The sequence below is a fragment of the Monodelphis domestica genome, chromosome 6, assembly GCF_027887165.1.
Source record: "Monodelphis domestica isolate mMonDom1 chromosome 6, mMonDom1.pri, whole genome shotgun sequence".
In the NCBI taxonomy this organism is placed as follows: domain Eukaryota; kingdom Metazoa; phylum Chordata; class Mammalia; order Didelphimorphia; family Didelphidae; genus Monodelphis; species Monodelphis domestica.
The window spans coordinates 145,734,707-145,758,111 of NC_077232.1; positions in this window are offsets into that span (position 1 = coordinate 145,734,707).

Below are 23,405 nucleotides of genomic sequence, written 5' to 3' on the forward strand. Positions count from 1 at the left end.
ATGTTTCCCTTTTAATCTTGTCTACACTGGTTTTCTTTTTGTAAAATTATGTATGTTTGATATAGAGAAAGAAACATGTCCATTTTACAACCTATAATTCTCCCTATCTCTGCTTTGGTCATGAACTTTTTCTTTATACATATATATTCCATGCTTTCCCAATTCATCTATAATATCACATTTTATGGCTAAATCATGTGTCCATTTTGACCTTACCTCTGCATATTGTATGACTTGTTGGTTTATATCTGGTTTCCACTAAAATGCCTTCCAGGTTTACCAGCAAGTTCTATAACATAGTGATTTCTTATCTGCAAATCTTGGATTTTTGAGTTTATTGAAAGGCTAGATATTTTCTACAAAACTTTTAGTTTGAACAATTTGTGTTTACATAAAAATTGTTTATAATTCAATATTCTCCTTTTCTAAGAATAGCCATTATCTGGGATATAGTTGAGCCTTAATATAACATGAAATATAATTTGGAAAGTGTATATAATATTAATATTATATTAAAAGGACCACAAAAATAAAATATAAATTTAGTATAATAGGTTTGCTAATATGCCTGCTTACATACCTATTGCAATAATAATTTCTCAACCTTACATTTACCTTTGAAGAATATAAAATGGTATATCTAGGAGTTAAAGATTCATTCATTCCATTAAGCAGATATTCATTAGCCCTGTATACTATGTAATGTGGACTTGTAGTTTATAATAGCAATACAAAATTGGAGAAAGCCACTGACTTCAAGGGATTTAAAATGTGGTGTTTAGGGAGAGGAAGGGTGTATAACATGGACCCCATTGCTTGGACTTGAGTATTACATATGATGGGTTTTTAATGAATATAAAATTAAATTGGGTTGTTAAATGGGATGAATTCATAAGAATGATCCAAAGAATGTAAAGAAGAATTTGACATTATAGCTTTTTAGTGCTTTGGGAGATTATAGATTTAGGCACTTTCCATTAATTTCAGTCAATTTCTTTCATTTTGTTAAAACAATCCTTTTAAAAAACACTAAGGCAAATGTGAAAATAAGGTTAAATACCTTCACTTATCATCAAGCTGCACTTTAGATCTCTAAAATGTTCTATCCATTTTTCCTTAATCTTTCCTATAAATTCAGACTTTAGAAGTTAAATTCTCCCAAAGATTGAACTGCTTTTCTTGTAATATATTTTGATTTCTCTTTTAAATGTCATTATTTTACAGTAATTAGGAAATACTTAGCATTTCCTACTTGTGTGTAAAATATTGACATATTGTTTAAAATACTAAAATAGAAATGCTAAATATTTCCAAATTATTTATAAAATAGTGACGTTTAAAAATAATCTTAATGAAAGACTTTAAAACCAACCAAGAGCTAGAAAAAAAAGACAAAATGTAAAATTGATAATTTTGATTACATCAAATTTAAAAGTTTTTGTACAAACAAAACTAATACATCCAAAATTAGAAGGGAAGCAATAAATTGGGAAAAAATCTTCATTACAAAACCTCTGACAAAGGTCTAATTACTCAAATTTATAAAGAGCTAAACCAATTGTACAAAAAATCAAGCCATTCTCCAATTGATAAATGGGCAAAGTACATGAATAGGCAATTTTCAGTTAAAGAAATCAAAACTATTAATAAGCAAATGAAAAAACTGTTCTAAATCTCTTATAATCAGAGAAATGTAAATCAAAACAACTCTGAGTTACCACTTCACACCTAGCAGATTGGCTAACATGACAGTGAAGGAAAGTAATGAATGCTGGAGGGGATGTGGCAAAGTCAGGACATTAATGCATTGCTGGTGGAGTTGTGAATTGATTCAATCATTCTGGAGGTCAATTTGGAACTATGCCCAAAGGACGATAAAAGACTGTCTGCTCTTTGAGACAGCCATAGTACTGCTGGGTTTATACCCCCAAAGAGATAATAAGGAAAGAGACTTGTACAAAAATATTCATAGCTGCACTCTTTGTGGTGGCAAAAAATTTGGAAAATAAGGCAATGCCATTCATTTGGAAAATGGCTGAACAAATTGTGGTATATGTTGGTGATGGAATACTATTGTGCTCAAAGGAATAATAAAGTGAAGGAGTTCCATGGAGACTGGAACAACCTCCAGGAAGTGATGCAGAGTGAGAGGAGCAGAACCAAGAGAACATTGTACACAGAGACTGATACACTGTGGTACAATCGAATGTAATGGGCTTCTCCATTAGTGGCAATGCAGTGACCCTGAACAACTTGGAGGAATCTATGAGAAAAAATGCTATCCATATTCAGAGGAAACACTGTGGGATTAGAAACTCTGAAGAAAAACAACTGCTTGATTACATGGGTCGAAGGGATATGGTTGGGGATGTAGACTCTAAATGAACATCCTAGTGCAAACATCAACAACATGGAAATCGGTTCTTATCAAGGACACAAGTAATACCCAATGAAATTGTACATTGACGGCTGAAAGGGAAGGGAGGAAAATAATGTGATTATTGTAACCAAGTTATAATGTTCTAAATTGACTAAATAAACTGATTGAAATGGGAAAAAAAGAAAAGGTAACAAAGAAAAAAAAAGTAATAATTTTGAGTGCCAAATACTCTTTCTTCATAATGTCTCTTTCCCTTCCTGATAAGGCAATCAATTTGATACTGATAATATGTGAAAAGTCACATAAAACATTTCCATATGTTGTAAAAAAAAACACAGACTAAAAATATTATAAAATAAACTATAATTCTCTTTGGAAATGAGTAGAATTTTTTTTTTCATCATAGGTTCTTAGAAATTGTCTTGAATTACTTCCTTGGTCTTTCAAAATTGATCATCTTTACATTATTGCTGTTACTGTTTATAGTGTTCTCCTGTTTCTGCTCACTTCACTTTGCATCAGTTCTTATGTCTTCCTATGTTTTTTTAAGCTATCTTGCTTGTCTTTTCTTAGAGAATTGCATCACTATATTATTCTACAGCTTTTTCAGCCATTTCCCAATTGATGGATACCTCTTCTATTTCTAATCCATTGCTATCAAAGAAAGAACTGCTATAAACATTTCTGTACAAATAATTAACTTTGGCATTTGTGTCCCATTTTCTCCAGAACCCAACATCATTTGCCATTTTTCTTTTCTGTCATGTTAACTAATCTGATGGGTAAACATTTTACATTATTCTTACATCTGACAATTACATTTTTCCATGCTCTTAAACTAGTTATGATGCCCCTGTTTGTGTCTAAATCAATTATCCATTTTGACCTGATCTTGGTATACCTTATGAGGTTTTGGTCCTTGCCTTGTTTCTGCTAAACTTTTCCAAGTCTTAGAAATTGTTGTTAAATGTTGGTTTCTTACCTAAATATTAGATCTCGGGTTTTTTATATAATAGACAACTATGATCATTTTCTATTGTGTTGTTTACCTAATCTGAGAACATTAATTAGTTAACTCAACAGTATTTATTACATCCTTAAGAAGCCTTAATGGCTAGAGTAGAAGCAAACTGAGTAATCAATTTTTGCATATTGAGTTTGAGATCTATATGAAACATACAGTTGAGAATATCCAATATGCAATCCCTTTTAGAGATCAAATTTCAGAAGAAAGATGACCTGGACAAACAAACAAATAAATGTATATATGTGTGTATATACACATATGTGTGTTTAGTGTTTCATAAAGGTGATAGTAGAACATACAAAAATTGATGAAACAAGAAAGAAAGCACAAAGAAGAGGGTCTGAAACTTCGCTCCCCCAACAATTCTAGAATACACATAGACAAAGAAGGTGGAGTAAAGATAATGATTTTGTCAAGAAAACAAAAAGGGAGAAGCCAGAATAGCTTATGGATCACCAATAAACAATAGCACCAGTTTTAGGAAAATTCAGGAAAGAAAGGAGCTGTAAGGGGAAATAGTTGTCAGCAAGGTCCAATAAAGCAAAGAAGATAGTGTATCAATCTTGGACTGTTTCATTATTCTTTAGGAGTATTGTAAAATCATTTAATTCCTTCTCATAATAATGTTTTTGAATTCATAAAAGTTCATATTGAAATTCAATAATCATTTTTTAAATATTACAGACATGAGGTTAAGGTTTTGCTCTAGTGTTTTGTATCCAATGCGAGATACTAATAAACTTGGAATGTCCATAGGAGAACAACTAAGATGCTTTGAATTCAGAAAATTGTAGCCTATAAGAAGTACAGGAAACTGGGATTAGATCCTATCTCAGGAACTTCCAAGCCATGTGATCATGAGGAAGGCCTTTGAATTCTGTTTGTTTCATTTTCTTCATCTATGATAGATATTAGCATAACCAATTCATAGGGTTGTTATGATAAAAGTGTTTTGAAAAAAGAAAACCCTAGATGAAAGTGATGGTGATCCTAGAATTATCATAATTAAGCAATGACTTAGAGAACTAGATACTTTTTGCCTAGAGATTAGAGGTTTTAGTAATCATGCAAAAGCTGTCATCAAATGTTTTCAGGAGTATAATAAAGGAAGGGAAAATATTTTCTGTGCTATAGAGGGCTGAACTAAGAATAATCAAATTAATTTGGAGGTATGTTGATTTTGTATTATCAAGAACATAATTAAAAAATCTGACAGTTATCTCAAACTTTAGTATAGAATTGTGTTTTTAAAATATATCTTTGTTGGTAATGACCTTTACAGGTAGAGGAAGTTTACGTACTCAGGAATTTTCCATATAGATGAAATCCCATGTCTAGTTCTTCTCCACTATTTTTTAAAGTTGTAATTTCACAAAAATTCCTCTGTGTCCAGTAATGTTGAATCTACTCACTAAATTTACACATTAGGAAAGTGAAAATTTAAATCAAGGTCTGATTGTCCTCAAGAAAACACTCTCTACTCTGCCACACATCTCTTGAAATTCTCCAATGATATAGTAGCTTATTTCCCCACATAATAATGGCACCTTCATATGTTGGTACAGCATTTCAATATGATTATTCCATATACAATTGTGAGTTGTGTATAATAGGCATTATTTTTCATATTTAAAGATGATAAATTGCCTATTACCTTCTATTGCCATATGACTAAAATGAAAATCAGAACCACAGAGAAGTTAGTGTTTTTCTCACCAAAACCAATACTATTTTTCAAATGAGAGGTGTAATATTGGGGGCAGCTGAGTAGCTCAGTGGATTGAGAGTCAGCCCTAGAGAGGGAGGTCCTAGGTTCAAATCTGACCTCAGACACTTCCCAGCTGTGTGACCCTGAGCAAGTCACTTGAGCCCCTTTGCCTAGCCCTTACCACTCTTCTGCCTTGGAGCCAATACACAGTATTGACTCCAAGACAGAAGGTAAGGGTTTAAAAAAAAAGAGGTATAATATTATTTCTAAAGGATATCAAAGAAGGCATTACCAAAACTGAATAAGAGATTAATCTAGATACCATACATGGTTTACTCCAAAACTGTAATATCATAAGTGATTAATCTTGTTAATTTCGTTTTATGAAATTCTGGATCGCTGTCTAAATTAAAAAAAAAAAAAAAACTGCAGGTAAAAGCAAATTTCAATAGTACCAGAAAAGTGTAATACTTAAATTATACTCTACTAATCTGCCCAGCTCAGTTTAATGCTTCATACTGTGAAAACTTTCACAAATTTATAGGATTTCTTAGACAAGAAATCAATTTTTATGAAATATCATGTAGATACTCTGTTTGGAGCAGTAACAAATCTCAGAAAGTCTTTTGTCTTTACTTTCTATGCACCTGTTTTTGCAGTTCACTGAAAATATGAGGGCATACATATATATATATATATATATATTTAACTGATTGCAATTCTTAGATTATCTTCATTGTAAAATGAGAGAAGTTAAAAAAGGAAATACTTTGATTATCTCTTATGCTGATCTCACAGAGAAAATAATCTAGATTAAACTGGTTTGAAAAGAGCCTTTGATCACTACACTAAACAAAATGAAATTCTTACTTGATTACTTAATTACTTAACTTGGACTTATTAATGTCCAAGTTCAATTTGGATTTCAAGCTGTGTTTACAATGACACACATCTGGCTAGAAAAAGGAAAAAAAATATTAACAATGTAGATTTCCAAAACATTTGGATTTCTATCACAGAATTGACCAAATCTTCGAAGAGTTTAAAGAAAATCTCCCAATTGAACATCTTTCAAAAACCATTCAATGAGTCTCTTTTGGCAGTACACACATATATGTATGCATACATTTATATGCATAACTATATTTATATCCATATTCAGTAATTTAATCCAATCAAATAAACATTTATTAAGTATATATTATGTGCCTGGCATTGTTTTAGGTTCTAACAAAAAGAAAAACCCTGTACTCACTGATCTTACAATCTATAAGTGGTGACTAGTGGCGAAAGGAAACAGGATAGCAGGGGAGAAGGCATAGGATGCCAGGGGTTACCTAGCATAGGAGCATCTTGTCCTGTGGAGCACTAACCAGGAAATACACAACAGAGAGCAATATACACACCAGGAAACCTTGTGGTGTCTCCAGAAAGGCAGGGGAAAATAACACTTTCAATCATCTAGGAGCCATGAATTACCTACTTGCTATATCTCTGTCTAAGCTTGAATCCACATTCCCGAACTGTTTTGTCTCAGCATGTATCTACGTTCTTTTGGACTTCATATGTATCCATGAGAGATTTCCTCCTAAACATTTGTGGAGATATTTTGGTACTACCCCAAATATATCTATTTTTAAAGGCTAAATAAGCCTGCCTGACTAATTGATATTGGGGAGCATAACATGGAGGTTTGTGATCAATGGTTTTAGAAAACACTAATGTTAGTCACATTATGATGAATTCAAAACTTATACTAATGAAATTATTAATAATTTTGCTTGACAGAATTAATGTCTAAGGATATGTTCTTTCAATATAAAAATATGATTCCAAATAAATTCTTATGCTATATAATGCTATACAAATCAAATTAACAAAAATGTACAAAGGAACATGAAAAGAAAAAATATATAAAGCTAACACAAGAAAAAATAATATATCCAAATTTCCTATGTTAAGTTGAAGGTGCCAAATGGTCAAAAGGTTTTCAGAATGAGTTTATTTTTGGTTGAAGAAGAACTGAACTTAGAAATGAGAAAAATGGTTTTATCCTGATTCTTTTACTAGTATTTTTACTTTGGGGGAAAAAATAGTCTCTCTAAATGGCAATGGCAATGGCAAAGTCTTTATCTATTAAAAATGATTTAAATTTTTTTAATTAAAAGGGAAATTTTGTTTTGTTTTCCCCAATTATATGTAATAAGTTTCTAACATTTTTCAAAAAATATTTGGTCTTAAACTCCCTCCCTTCCTCTGCACTATCCTATTATGTGCACTATTATGTGGAAACAGTAAGCATTCTCATACAGATTTTACATATGCAATCATGAACACATTTCTCCATATTAATCCTTTTGTGGAAGGAAATTCCAATTAAAAAATAAATTAAGTGAAAAAGTTTGATTCAGTCTGGATTCAGATTCTATCAGTTCTTTTTCTTGGGAAGCAAATGGTAATATTTTTTATCATGGGTCTCTCAGTATTGTTTGGTATCATTATAAAAGCTCTTTCATATACAATAATTTAGGCCATTTTCCCCTCCTCCTCCCAATGCATTCCTCTTTCTCCTACTTTAATTTTATTTTCTCTTTTACTAATATCCTATAAAATTAAACACACAACCTTGCCCTCTGACTGTGTATACAGCTTCTAACTGCCTTAATAATGAAAAAAGTTCTATAGAGTTATTAGAATCATGTCCCTGTTTGGAAATGTAAATAGTTTAATCTCATTGAATGTCTTGATTTCTCTTTCCTTTTTGCCTTTTTCTGCTTCTGTTGAGTGTTGTTTGAGAGTCAGATTTTCCATTCAGGTTTGGCCTTTTCATCAGGAGTATTTGAAAATCTTCTATTTCACTGAGTTCTTATTTTTCTCCTGAAGGGTTATGCTCAGTTTTGTTATATAAGTGGTTTTTGGTTGAAGTCCTATCACTTCTGGAGTATTATAGTCTACACCCTCTGATCCTTTAATGTAGAAGCCACTAAATCCTGTGTTATTCTGAAAATGGTTTCATCACATTTGGATTTTTTTTTTGGCTGCTTGTAATATTTTTTTTTCCCTTAACTTGGGTATTCTGGGAGTTGTCTATAAAATTCCTGGGAGTTACGTTTTAGGATCTCTTTCAGGATGTGATTAGTACATTATTTCAATTTCTATTTTGCCCTCTGGGAAAAATCAGGGCAGTTTTCCTTGATAATTTTTTGGAACATAATGTCTAAGGTCTTTTTTTGATCCTGGCTTACAAGTAGTCCAATAATTCTTAGATTATCTCTTCTGGATTTATTGTACAGGTCAATCATATTTCCTATAAGATATTTCACATTTCTTCTATGTTTTCATTCTTTTGACTTTGATTTTTTTCCTTCATGTCTCATGTAGTCATTAGCTTCCATTTGTGTAATTCTAATATTTACACCATGATTTTCTTGAGTTGGCTTTTGTACCACCTTTTCCATTGCACAATTCTAATTTTTAAAGTTATTTTGCTCACTTAAAATATTTTGCCTCGTTTCCATATAGCCAGTTCTGCCTTTCAAACAGTTGTTTTATTCAGTGTTTTTTGTATATCTTCTTCCATTTGATCAATTCTGTCTTTTGAATAGTTCTTCTCTTCAATAAATATTTGTGCCACTTTTAACAATTGGCCTCTTCTGTTTTTAAGGCATTATTTTTTATCAATATTTTTTCTATATCAAATTGTTGACTCTTTTTAAGGATTTTCCTGTATCTTTCATTTCTTTTATGAATTTTTCTTTTACATATATTATTTGCATTTTTAAAATGGTTGTGAACTTCCCCATTATATTTTTTTTTTAGGTTTGAGAGCAATTCCCATTTTTTTCTTGGAGGCTTTGGATATAGCAGTATTGATTTTGTTGTCTTCTGAAATTTTGTTTTTCCTTGTCACCAAAATGATTTTCTATGATGGCACCTTTCTTGTTTTGTTATTTGCTCATTTTCCAGCCTTTTCCTTCCTTTTAATTTAAAGAAAAATGTTAAAGAGGAGACCTGTATACATGTTCAAGGAAGCACTGTTCTAAGCTTTCAGGTTCTTTGTGCAGCTTCCTTTTGAAATGACTCTGGGGATCAATCTGCTTTCTGTTTGTCAAAGGTCTCCTGCTCTTCTGTGACTGGCTGATATTTGCTTGTACTAGATTGTACCACCAGAATATAACTTGGTGCTGTGCATGGGCAATGAGAAGAGTGTCTTGCACCCCAAATCTGCAAATGGATCTGTTTAATCTCCTGAGAAGTTGTTTGACCCCCTACCCCATCTGTGATTGAGACCTCCAGAGGCTGTCCCTGCTGCTTTGACTGTGCCCAATATCTGTTTTAGTAGCATCTGCCCTCATGTGCTTGATTCCATTTCCTTCCCATTGTACTAGACCCCTTGTGTTAGCTTCTTAAGTTGTTATGGGGTGAAAAAAATCACTTTACTTTGACTTTTTGAGGATTATGTAGCACCAGAATTATTTCTGAGACATTTTATTGTAGTTTTCTGGAAGGTAATGTGGTAGGGATCAGATGAGTTTCTGTACCTTCTCCATCATCTTCTCTCTACCCCTCAAAATAAAAAAAGAGAATATTAAAATTGTTTTTGTATGTAATACTGGCATATACAATATTATTTTAATTGATAAATTAAAAAAACAGATATTCTGTAATTTCTATATAGAACACTAATGAAGAAGCTATTATAGTCCAAACAATAATTTGGTAATGAAGTCTTCAGTTTGTTTGCATTGAATTAGGAAAGATGTATATGAGAGATGTCATAGAGATTATGAAACTGATTTCAAATATTTAACCCCAAGTTTATGAATATGACAGACTGAAATGTGGCACTACAGATAGTAATATTGAAATTAGTTTTAAAGTTTAGTTTGGGGCATATTAAATTTAAATTTATAGAAAAATACTTAAATATATATTGAAGCAACTTATATTTCTGAATCTCATGGTTAAGAAACCATGTCAGGGGATGCCCTTCAATTGGGGAATGGCTGAACAAATTGTGGTATATGTTGGTGATGGAATACTATTGTGCTAAAAGGAATAATAAAGTGGAGGAATTCCATGGAGACTGGAACAACCTCCAGGAAGTGATGCAGAGCGAAAGGAGCAGAACCAGGAAAACATTGTACACAGAGACTGATACATTGTGGTACAATCGAAGGTGATGGACTTCTCCATTAGTATCAATGCAATTTCCCTGAACAATCTGCAGGGATCTAAAAAAAAATACTACCCACAAGCAGAGGATAAACTGTGGGAGTAAAAACACCGCTGAAAAGCAACTGCTTGACTACAGGGTTGGAGGAGATAAGACTGAGGAGAGACTCTAAATGAACACTATAATGCAAACTCCAACAACAGGGAAATGGGTTCGAGTCAAGAACACATGTGATAACCAGTGGAATCATGCGTCGGCTATGGGAGAGGGAAAGGTGGTGGGGGGGTGAGGAAAAGAAAACGATCTTTGTTTCCTGTGAATAATGTTTGGAAACGACCAAATAAAATAATATTAAAATTAAAAAAAAAAAAGAAACCTTGTCAGAATAGAAATATTTTAGAGTTTACCAAACCACTAATGTGAAAGGTTGCTTAGGGAAATGGCATAGAAAAAATGAGTAGAAAATGATATAAAGAGCCATATATATGTATATCCATATATATAGTAAATATATACATAGTATATAATATTTAAATGTATTTAATATCAACATATTACTTAAAATAAAAATGATGGCTCATTCAAATAAACAAAATCAGAGTGAGAAGGTCCTTCATGAAAGGGGGCACTTCAATGATTGACTAAAATATGCCAATTGACAAGGCAGCAAGCAGGTATTATATACATAAGGCTCCTCCCCTTTTTCCCCAAACCTTGACTCACAATCTAAAACACCTGTGACTGGGTTTTAGCTTCTTCCAACCCACTTCAGGTGAGGTAAGAGGAACAACATTGCTGTTCATTGCCCTTTCTGTCTTCCTCCAGTCTCCCTCCTAAATTTGTCTCGGAGTCATCAATCAACCAAAGGTAACAAACTACTAGCCTTTGTGAGATTAATGCCCATTCTGAGAATAGCACTCTCAATTTTATATCACTCAGTATTAAATATCTGAATGAAGGAAGAGGAATTAGGAAAGTAGTTATTAAACAAAGAAAAGAACTAGAAGAACTTGGAATTTCTGAGGTTCAGTGAGAAGTGAAAAGATACTATCAAATAAGAGTAGATTGCTAGGGATAATAACAGTTGCAGAGAGAACAAGTCCAAGGACTGAATTAGACAATAAGGAAATCATTGGTGACCTTTGAGAGAACAGATCCAACATATCAGTGGGAGTAGAAATACAACTTTGGTCCCACCAACTGAGGTGAGATTAAATTATAAGGAAGTTTTAGAGGTGAAAAAAGGCAACATTTTCAGCATGTTAAGAGTTAAACTGAAGAGGAAATTTGAAGTGTAGCTGAACAGGCTCAAAGAAAAATGGGAAGGTTTTAAAAAATATTTTGAAGGAATCAGCATATTTGCAGTGTTATATAAAGGAGCCCAAGGTTAAGGAAAAGATTGAAGATGTGTGACAGTTGGATGAGGGGACAGTGGAGGGACAGCCGGAGGAGTTGGGAGGGAAATCAATTTCAATACTTTAGTAGAGGAATAAGTCAGAGTTAAGATTTTTTTTTTGTCAGCAGGGAGATTTCTTCTTTTGTTATTTTAAGGAGGAAAGAGACAGGGTGACAGTGTTAAGAGGTTTTGTGAATTGGAGTAAAGGAGCTGAAGTATTCTTGAGAGATGACTGCAATATTCTAAGTCAAGTAGAGGATGAGGTCTTCAGTTTTAATAGTTATGAATTAAAGGGTGGTAAAATTGGTTGTGAAAGTAAGGAAAATGTTTAGAACAGTTATTAGGGAAATGAAATAGATGATAAGGGTAGTGTAGAAGAATTACAAAGCATCACAAAGGCCCAGCAGGAAATATATCCCATGAATTTGTATTGAGGAAAATCAGCTCAATTTTATCAAATATTACCAATGATACTTAAGTATCTCTAGATCTAGAGCAGAGAAATAGTATGCCTGATGGCATTTAGAAATGATGATTTACAGGTTGGGAAAATAGTGGCAGTAAGGAATTCTTAGGTAGTAGCTAATGAAGCATTAATGTTTTAAACCACAGGATCAAAGGTAAGAAGATGCAAATGAAGTCAAAGAATATGAATTAATCATGGAATTTCAGATTAAGATAAAATAAAGTGTGAATTTATACAACTGTGAAGAAGAAGAAAAATGTGATCTTAGTGAAAATTATAAGTTATATATCCTGGAAATGATGCAATGATCTAAGTTGTTAATATGTAGATGTATGGCTGAGAGGTATATCAGTGGACTTTGTCATTAAGGAATTCAGGAATTTCTATAGTCATGCTCAGAATGATCATCAATGTGAATACTGGACTTCCTAGGAATGACAGAAGTCATAGACTGTGGGGATTAAAGAATCCACCTACTTTGCTTCCTAGATCAATGGATAAGGGGGAGTGGGAGGAAAATGTTCACCATTTGAGAAAGTTGCAGCAGGAGAAAAGCAGATTTTTATTAAAATGATTAGGTATGAGGATTAATCACTTAATGAATGTGCTGTTGTTTTCAATGCTAGTAATTAGATAAATACACATGCACAAATAATTTTCAGGACTCAGATATTCAAAATTCTTAGAAAGTCCTAACTGTTGAGAATTCTCATGATACTAACAGTATTTTTCAAGGATCATTGATACTGAACCACAGCAGGCTAGTTGTGAATGGCAAATACCTGAAAGTAACCACTAAGAACAAGAAAGATGGCACTTCACTGGGGGGTCAGTCAGGGATTGCGTTATGAAGTCATTACATTTTTTCAGCATTAAGGATGAAATGTGCTTTATTGTGCCATAATTATATTTATTACATGTGCCAGAGAGATTTTAAGACTGATGACAAGAATTGCCTTTTCTTCCTTAAAGAAGTTGTTTCTGATTTACATCTGAAGCAAGATTTGTAGCAACAGCTGCTGAGTATTTCTCTCAAGGTTGACTTAGCAGCTGGTTGTGGAAATTGACAGAGTAAAGAATGAAGGATTTATTTTCTCTCTTTTTTTGTCATTTCTTCCCCTCCCCTTCCTCTTTTTCTTTTTGTTTCTTTCTTTGTAAGTTGGTTCAATATTTGTTAGACATGTTATATTTGGAGCAGGAATCTTTGAGTGTTGTTAGAAATGTATCAGAGATAAACCCTGTGTTGTTGGAGCCACTGTATAAAATTAAATACTCAAGAGACAGACAAGAAATGAAGAATCCCACGTTCACTCCTTTATCTATATTTTGCTACAACTAGATGTCAGCATACAGAGGGCTGCCTTAGCAGAATGTGAAAACTACCTTCTGTAGATGCTGAGCAGCCATATCTTTTTTATCATTTAGAAGACAGACTATTGAGAGCACCAGGCAAATGAGCTCATGTCCAGAAAAAGAACTGAACTAAGTTCCTTACAATCATCTGTTTCTGAAAAGAAAAATAATGATGATTGTAGCTTTTGCCTGAGTAGTTAAGTCTCATAGAATTAGTCTATAGTTCTATATTTTTTAGGGCATTCCATAAAGCTTGTGCTTAAAAATGAATGAAAATGAATGAATTAGGAAAAGTGGTCTTATTCAGTTTTCTGAATCATCCATCAAAAGCAGAGATTATGTAAACTTGCCTAAAGGAACCTCTCTAAGCCTTTATATTGAGCTATGAAAATGGCTTTTCTTTTTAAAAGAGGAGGGAAAGGAGAATACTTTGCCTTATGTGTCTTGGAAAAGTATATATTTGAACCCTGGATAACTAAAGTAGAAAGAGGTCTAATGATTATTTCTAAATATTTACCTCCTTTTCCAAATCATTTGGATATTTTCTTTAGAATTCTGCTAGTTATCTACTATCTATTGCTTTCAGAAGATTTTCATTGAGTTATAAAGTCATCTGTATAATTGAATGTAAAGCTAGAATGAGATGAAGTAATATTAATGATGAAGCCTATTGAGTAAGTTAATAACATAATATGTATCAAATTCTTATAATTGAAACATGAATTTAATTTGAATGTGATATATTGACTGATCATAGTGGCAATGTATTCATCATGGAGGATAACCACACTTTCTTCTGAGCAGCTAGAGATAAAAATTGTCATGACTGGTCAGCAAAGATTCTCAGGAATCTATCAGACATGATTTGTTCAGTTGAAATTTAGAGTAATTTATCACCTTTGCTGTTCAGGAATATATTCATTCAATCTTTATGATTTTACTTCTTGATTACCCTTCTAAATTTCTAGCTTGCTCAGAATTGAAATTAGTTATGCTTTCTTCTAGAGCTAAAATTAACTCATTTTTAGGATAGTGCAACATTACTTTATTTAATATCTGTCTTTTACTCAGTGCCTTAACATTCATGAAGATCTTCAAAAATATTAATTCATTGCATTCTCACAAAAATTATATGAGATGGGTGCTTTTATTGTCCCCATTTTTAAAAAGAGGAAATAGAGGCAATAGGTGTCAAGGAAATTTCCCAGCATCACAAACATAGGATTTGAACTTAGATCTACCTGACTCAAGGTCCACCATTCTATTCACTACACCACCTATTTACCTACATTTTTTTTCCTACTGGTTTTACTTATTTGAATTGCATAGGAAGAATAGGAATCATACCAGGAAAGCATTTTAAGATAAAATATTTTCTGAGGCCCACAAAATATAGGTAATCAGTATTATAATCAACAAGGTGGCATAGTAGTAGATAGAGTATAAGACCTGGAATCAAAAAGAATGATCTAAGTGAAAATCTGATTTCAGGCTCTTATTAATTTCAGGCCCTACACTTTAGTTTCTTCATCTGTAAAATGAGCTGGAGAAGTAAATGGGAAATCATTGCCAAGAAAGCTCCAAGTAGGATTATGAAGAGTCAGGCAAGTTAAACAACTAAACAATAGCCTTGTCTACAGTCATGATATCTACATTTCTGGAATTTTACACAATTCTGTCTTAAAATATGTTCCTTTATGAAGAGATTCCTTTTGACCTAAACCAACAGCAGAATCAGAGATACTATATTAGATGATATATCATAGACAATGACTCAGATAAATGCAAACTTTTGTCCATTTTCTTTAAATAATATTAACAAATAGCTGAAGATCCGAAAATCTATCAATCTATCAGATTATCTATATAAGGGGGATATCTATCAGATTCCCCTTGTATTTTTACCTGCATTGTTCCTTTAGAGGTCTTTCATGTTCTTTATTTGACAGTAAACCGTGGTTATACATTGCACTTCTGGCCTAATTATCGCATGTAAAATACAAGATGACATAAGAAAGAAAAAATATATTTTGTGCAACTTTTTATATATTTGTATGAATTGAAATTAATTTCAAAATACAAATTTAAAAATAATAATTAAAATTCCCACATTTAAGTTTCATTCCAATTTACTTTACATTCTTTGAGAAAAGTCTTTTGATTAACTTCAGGGAATTTGAGAGTTTTTTGCATTAAGTAGGCATAGGGACAAATTATATGATCAGTATTAGAAAAATATGTTTTTACAGGATGAAAAATAATTGTTATTTTAGAATCCACTTCAAGGCAAAATAAAAGAATCCATTATCCTCTGTAGTTTCCATGATCCAGTGGGGCAACAACAATGGAACTTTGCTGATCTGATTATGATGAAAGTTCCATGAAGCCAATATCTTCATCAGGGAAAAAAAAAAAGTGTTCATGTCATTTTGACATATTTTGATACAAGCATGGTTGAATCCAATGTGAAATAAAGTAATGCTCCAATTATTTGTAGCTTGAATGTCTAGCACTCCCCACAACTGATAGCAACCCAAAGGACTTCAGATATTTACTAAAAGATGCTGTTTGAAATATCAAAGGAAGGGAGGATTACCATAAAAATAGGGAAAGAATACACAGAAATCCTTCTTAGTCACCCAGGATAGATGGCAGCAGTAGTTGTTCACAATGATAGAGGTTCTTGCTCAGGAAGGTACACAACTATGGTTCTCAATACCGTAATTTATAAAGATTTTGTCTATTTGTTGGAGCATAGTTAATTGTGTTCCTTAAAGACTCATTAGCTAAGGCATCTCAGGAGTTACTTTCTTGCCTATATAAGCAGAGTATATTTGGACTTGTCAAAAGATCTCTGATTTCACTAATTCAGAAGGTAAACTCTGTTTCAGGTATCAATTCTTCATTAGTTGCAATATCTAAATTTAATCATTTTTTTGCCCAAACTTTCCTGATGTACACAAGGTGATCCTCAGAGGGCCTCTTGGGCTTTATCTGAATACCTATTCTAATATTTTCAGCTTAGTAGTACTGATCAGGTACAATGTACTTTTCTACTACTAAAGCCTTTAGGAACATAAAATCCACAATGAACATAAGTATAAGAGTAGAGTTTAGTGAAAGTAAATTAACCTGATAAATTTATTATTGTTGATGTTCTCATCAATACTGGATGATAAGTAAATGTTTAGAAAGGACTTAGAGGTCATCTAGTCGGAACCCTTAAATTGGCTCATGAGAATTCAGGCATAAAGTCTGATTTGAGCAAGTAATTTAAACAGATAAGTAGTAAGTAGCAAAGGCAAAAATGAACCTTTTTTTTTTCTTGACTTAGAAAGTAATACCCATTCTAAAACACATGGTTCCTAGTTGATTAAGTGTTTAATTAATTAAATTAAATTCAATGATAGCTTGGCACACTACTTCGGTGTGAAAATCTACTTAAACCTCCACTGAATTTCTGCTTTCCCCCCTTCGATCCCTGCTCACTCTTTGGCTCTAAACTCGGATATCATTATGGTTGCTTGAATCTTGTTTATCAAAGGCTCTCTTGCTATTTCATTCAATTTTTCTTCCTTGGATTTTCTTGAAATATTTGTGTTCCTTTTGCATTTGTGACAGTTACAAAACCTTCACAACTTTGGGATGAAGAAAATACATATATTATCCACTATACAAGGAAGGAAATTATGACTCAGAACTTAAGGGATGTGTTCAAGATATTTAACTTCTCTCTTTCATGTGTAAAAAAGTATAATTAAGGTGTTTCCTTCACAAAGTTGATGTATATATAAAATGAAGTCACACATGTCAATTTTCTTATAAAACATAAAGAACTGTGTAAAATGTGTTTGTTATTATTGACTTTAACTATAATAATAATAATTAGATTTAAATATTTATCCTGATTATTTGCTATATTCGTTTCACTAAAGCATGCTTTCTCCATTAGCTATCATTTCCTTACTTATATGTTAATTGCTTACAATGTGATGAGCATTGATAATTCTTCTCTCTAACAAATATCAGCTACCTTTGTAAATACCTTTGTATTTTCATCATGTAATAACTTCTGATCATTTAAGTGACCAATAGCTCATTTTCTTTTTTCTTTACATCATACCCAAAACTGACCAAAATTCTCCAAATATAATACAACTAAGTCAGAGAATAGACTATCTCTTACCTATTCCTTGATGTCTCATTTTAAAAGAAATGAAACTAACGAGCATTAGTGTTCTTGAATCTGACTACTGATCCAATTTTGCATGAAGTACATTAATATTTGTAGTTCTTTTTCACATAAATACCCTAATCTCAGCTCTCCTCCATAACTCTATACTTCTAAAGTTGATTTTTTGAAAGTTTTAATTAATTAATTTAGAATACTTTTCCATGGTTACAAGATTCTTGTTATTTCCCTCCCCTAACCCCACCTTCCTCCCATAACCAACAATTTCACTGGGATTTACATGCATCATTGATCAAGACTGATTTCCATATTATTGATATTTGCACTAGTGTGATCACTTAGAGTCTACATCCCCAATCATATCCACATGAACCCATGTGATCAAGGAGTTGTTTTTCTTCTGTGTTTCTATTCCCACAATTCTTCCTTTGAATGTGGATAGTGTTTTTTCTCAGAAGTCTCTCAGAATTGTCCTGAATCATTGCATTGCTGCTAGTAGAGAAGTCCATTACCTTCAGTTGTGCCACAGTGTATCAGTCTCTGTGTACAATGTTCTCCTGGTTTTGCTCCTTTCACTCTGCCTCAATTCCTGGAGGTCATTACATTTCACATGGAATTCCTAAAGTTTATTATTCCTTTGAGCACAATAGTATCCCATCACCAACATACATCAATTTGTTCAGCCATTCTCCAATTCTAGGGCATCCCCCCATTTTCCATTTTTTTTGCCAGCACAAAGAGCTCATATTCATGTCCAAGCCTTTTTGTTTATTATCTCTTTGGAGTATAATCCCTGCAGTGTTATGCCTGGATCAAGTCAGGGAGTCTTTGAGCACCCTTTGAGCATAGTTCCAAATTGCCGTCCAGAATGGCTCGATCAATTCACAACTCCACCAGCAATGCATTAATGTCCCAATTTTGTCACATCCCCTCAAATTTATTACTCTCCTTTGTTGCCATGTTAGCCAATCTGCTAGATGTGAAGTGGTAACTCAGAGATGTTTTGATTTGCATTTCTCTGATTAGAAGAGATTTAGAACACTTTTTCATGTGCTTATTAGTAGTTTTGGTTTCTTTCTCTGAAAATTGCCTATTCATGTCCCTTGCCCATTTATCAATTGGGGAATGGCTTGATTTATTTGTACAATTAATTTAGCTCTTTATAAATTTGAGTAATTAGACCTTTGTCAGGTTTTTCTTATTAAGATTTTTCCCAATTTGTTGTTTCCCTTCTAATTTTAGTTGCATTGGTTTTGTTTGTACAAAAACTTTAATGTAATGTAATCACTATTTTTTATTTTATATTTTGTGATTTTTTTTCTAGCTCTTTCTTGGTCTTAAAAATCTTTCCTTTCCCAAAGATCTAACAAGTATACTATTCTGTGTTCACCTAATTTACTTATAGTTTCATTCTTGATATTTGTCATTCACTCATTCTGAGTTTATCTTGGTATAGAGTGTGAGATGTTGATCTAAACATAATCTCTCCCATACTATTTTCCAATTTTTGAAGCAGTTTTTTTTTTCAAATAGTGGATTTTGGTCCCCAAATCTTGGATCTTTGGGCTTATCATAGACTGTGTTGCTGAGGTCACTTGCCCTAAGTCTATTCCACTGATCATCCCTTCTGTCTCTTAGCCAGTACCATATTGTTTTGATGACCACCGCTTTATAGTATACTTTGAGGTCTGGTACTTCTAGGCCTCCTTCCTTTGCATTTATTGAAATTATTTCCCTTGATATTCTTGATTTTTTGTTCTTCCAAATAAACTTTGTTATTGTTTTCTCTAATTTTTTAAAAATGTTTTTTGCTAGTTTGATGGGTATGGCCCCAAATAAGTATAGTGAGTTTGGGTAGGATTGTCATTTTTATTACGTTAGCTAATCCTACCCAAGAGCAATTATTATTTTTTCAATTATTTAGATCTAGTTTTAATTGTGTGGAAAGTGTTTTGTAGTTGTTTTCATATACTTCCTGTGTCTGTCTTGGCAGAAAGATTCCCAAGTATTTTATATTATCTAGAGGGATTTTAAATGGAATTACTCTTTATAACTCTTACTGCTGAGATGTATTGGAAATATATAGAAATGCTGATGACATATTTGGGTTTCTTTTGTATCCTGCAACTTTGCTAAAGTTGTTAATTATTTCCACTAGCTTTTTATTTGATTCTCTAGGATTCTATAGGTAGACTGTCATATCATCTGCAAAGAGTGATAGCTTGGTCTCCTCATTGATATAGAATTTCTCCTGCCTGGTCTGTGCCAGGGGGAGTTCAAAATTCATGCCTCTATGTTTCTGAAGAAGATTAGAGGTTTCTAAGGGGATGAAATTGGAAAAGTAAAGGAGGAAAACTCATCCAGAAACCCGCCACCAAACCGGACAATAGTTTGTAACCACGCTAAGATGCTGAAGGCCCAGCATGCTTCTGTCAGCCATTTCTCCACCACAAAAGGTGCCAGGAAGAGGAAGTGTACAAATGTGTAGATCTTTCACCCTTCTGTCGCCTCCTCTAAATTTTCACATCTGTCAATGACATCAAAAGCTTTTCTCCAGGACTGCCCATATTTTTAGTTCTCATCTTCTTTTGATTAGATTGTATATTTAGAGTTACTTAACACTTCTTTGTTAAGTTCACCTTTTGTTAGTTACTTGACCTTTTTGTGATTAATTTAACCTTTATAGTTACTTAACACCTTTTTGTATTAAGACCATGAAATAGACTTAACTTAAAGATCTAGCTTCACTATAAGGTAAGAGTTAAGTACCTACATTGTTCAATCAGGAGATTACAACTTTATCTTCCCCTAAAGTATGGTCTAAGTAGGGTGATGTAATTTTAAAGTTCCCAAGACATTACCGATTTTGTTAAACTAAATATCTTCATTGTTACAATCAGGAAATAGCTAAATCCAATCTTAAACCCCCCCTCTGATGACCATTGGAAGACTAGCCTCCCCATTGACCATTTAACATAATCATCTTGTAGTCCTAAAGCACTTCTATCTACAGATGTATAAAATATTCAATTTCTAAGAAGAAATTACAATAGTCAGATAAAAGAGGGAAATAGAAGAAAGAGACAGCAAAACCATTGCTGAGTGCATTGACAAAAACCAATTGGGGGAAGTCCCATTTTGGCATAAGAGTATACGTTTCAATCAAACTTCAGTTCAATCAACCACATCTAAAGTATTTTCTGGATCTTCGTGATATAGTGTGTTTTTTCTGGCATCTTTCTGCAACTGTTTGTTCTCTGGAATTAGGAGTTAGCAAGTTTCTGCCTTGAAGATCTTTTCTTGAACAAAAGAAAATTCAAAATTTTGGATTTTTTAAAAATAAAATACCCCCCTGAAGTGGGTGTTCAAAACATCCAGTTCATCTCAGGATGCAATGTTGAGTTATGGGGTTGAATGAGTCAGTTATCAAAAGAAGAGAAAAAAGACATAAAAACATAAGGAAAGGAAAAAAATGGCAAGAAAAGAAAAAAATTCAAAATAGGCCCTCATTTTGGTTTAACAAATTTCTAACAGGTCCTTATATAGGTCCAATTTAAAGTAATCTCTCTCACAAGTCTGTAGGACAGAATGCAGTAATATTTCACTTACCCATTTGCAGCTAAGTCTACAGGAAGTTGCCAAACTATAAGAAGAAAAGGAGCTAGAATTTTGATAGGGAAGTGTCATTCCCTGGTTTGATTTTTTGTCATTCTCAGGGATATGGGGAGCCAGGATAATAGACAAACTTTGGTACTTGTCTGAGTACTTCACAAAGAATGTAGATATAAGGAAGTCCTACGACTTAACATATGTCAAACATTTCAACCTTGAATCTCACACTAGGTTTTTTTTTTTTGTTTTGTTTTTTTGTTTTTACCTGTGTGCTCTTTTTGACACTATTCAGGTTAAGTCTGAGCTCCTTGTTTTTATCCCATTTCCTAGAATCAGGCACAAACATTAATCACAGTCCCATAACATTATATCAATAAATGGCAGGTTCCCACAGTTTAAAGTTTTTGGGTATGCACTGATATTATAGCAAGTATATATGTGTATATGTGTATATATATATATATATATATATATAACATATTACTGCAGAAAAATAATATTAATTGCATTTACCTTTAGTACAAGAAATGAGAAAAAGGGGAAAAATCAAATATTCTAATCAAAATAAAAGAAAACCAATAATAAAAATAAGGGGGGGAAGAAAAAAATCAGGATTTCAATGTGTTCTTGAAAAATAGCATCCACTTGTCAATGGATTCTTAACCCCTATACATGTGATCGGATACAGTCAATCAGGCTCAACAGAAGATACTCTCTTCACCTGTGAGCAATGAATCCAAAAGTCCTTCTCTCCAATCTTTTTAGATGTTGGAGTAGTTAACAACTTTTGGAATGGTCCTTCCCAGGAAGGTTGATTTGCTCCAGTACGCTTGAAATTCTTAATAAACACTTTGTCTCCTGGGTTCAGGTCATGCAGAGAAAAGTCTAATGGTCCGGCTTGTACTGCAGCTCCGGATTCATGGAGTTCACAGTTTGTGCTGTAATTCCTATATACAGGAAGCAATAGTAGTATCTCCCCCAATAGTGATGTATATGTGGGGGAGAAAGGTTTAGCCTGTATAGGTGGATGTGCAAAAAGCATCTCAAATGATGAGACATGTAGGTGTCCTATAGGCCTGCTTCTAAGATAAAATAGGGCCAGAGGGAGAATTTCAGGCCATTTTAAATGGGTCTCAGGGCATAATTTGCCAATCATAGTTTTAAGTTCTTTTTTCAGTCTTTCAACTTGGCCTGAGTTCTGGGGATGATATGGAACATGGGATTTGGGAGTTATTACCAAGCAAGAATATATCTGATTTAGGACAGAATCAGTAAAATGACTTCCTCTATCTGAATCAATACGTGCTGGCAGGCCAAAGTGAGGAATAATTTCTTTTAAAAGCACCTTAGCAACAAAAGGGCTGTGGCTCGTGTTGCAGGAAATGCTTCCGGACATCTGGTCAGTTGATCTACTATGACTAGACAAAATGTATAATGTCCGGCCTTTGGCATTGTTATAAAATCTATCTGCAGGTACTCAAAAGGTGTGTAAGCCAGAGGACCCCTACCAAAAGCTTTGCCATGAAATGCATGTTGGTTAAATGCATGGCAGGTAGAGCAGGCTGTATACACTTTAGAGGTTATGGTAGTTATTCCAGGGGCTATGATGCCCTGGGTGCCAAAGTGACTATTTTTATGAATAGATTGGCAAATTTGGTGATAGAAACTTCTAGGGAGCAGGGGTTTTCCTTCAGATGACACCCACACTCCATTAATCTGTTTTGATTTGAATTTTTGTTTCCATTTTTCCACTTCTTTTTCATTATAAGAAAGTAATAAATTTAAGTCATCAGTGGTTGTTAATGTTAAAATTAATTCAGGCCCTTCTATGGCTGCTAGCTTTGCAGTAGTATCTGCTTGATCATTTCCCCTGGAGACAAGGTCAGAGCCACCTGTATGGGCAGAACAATGAACTACAGCTAGGGCTTCAGGCAGTTTGAGAGCAGAAAGAACTTCATTAATAATTTATGCATTAGCTATAGATTTTCCAGCTGAGGTTAAAAATCCTCTCTGGAGCCATAGCATCACAACTGAGTGAAAAATGCCAAAAGCATATCTAGAATCCATATAAATTATTCTTTTTATCCTTGGCAAT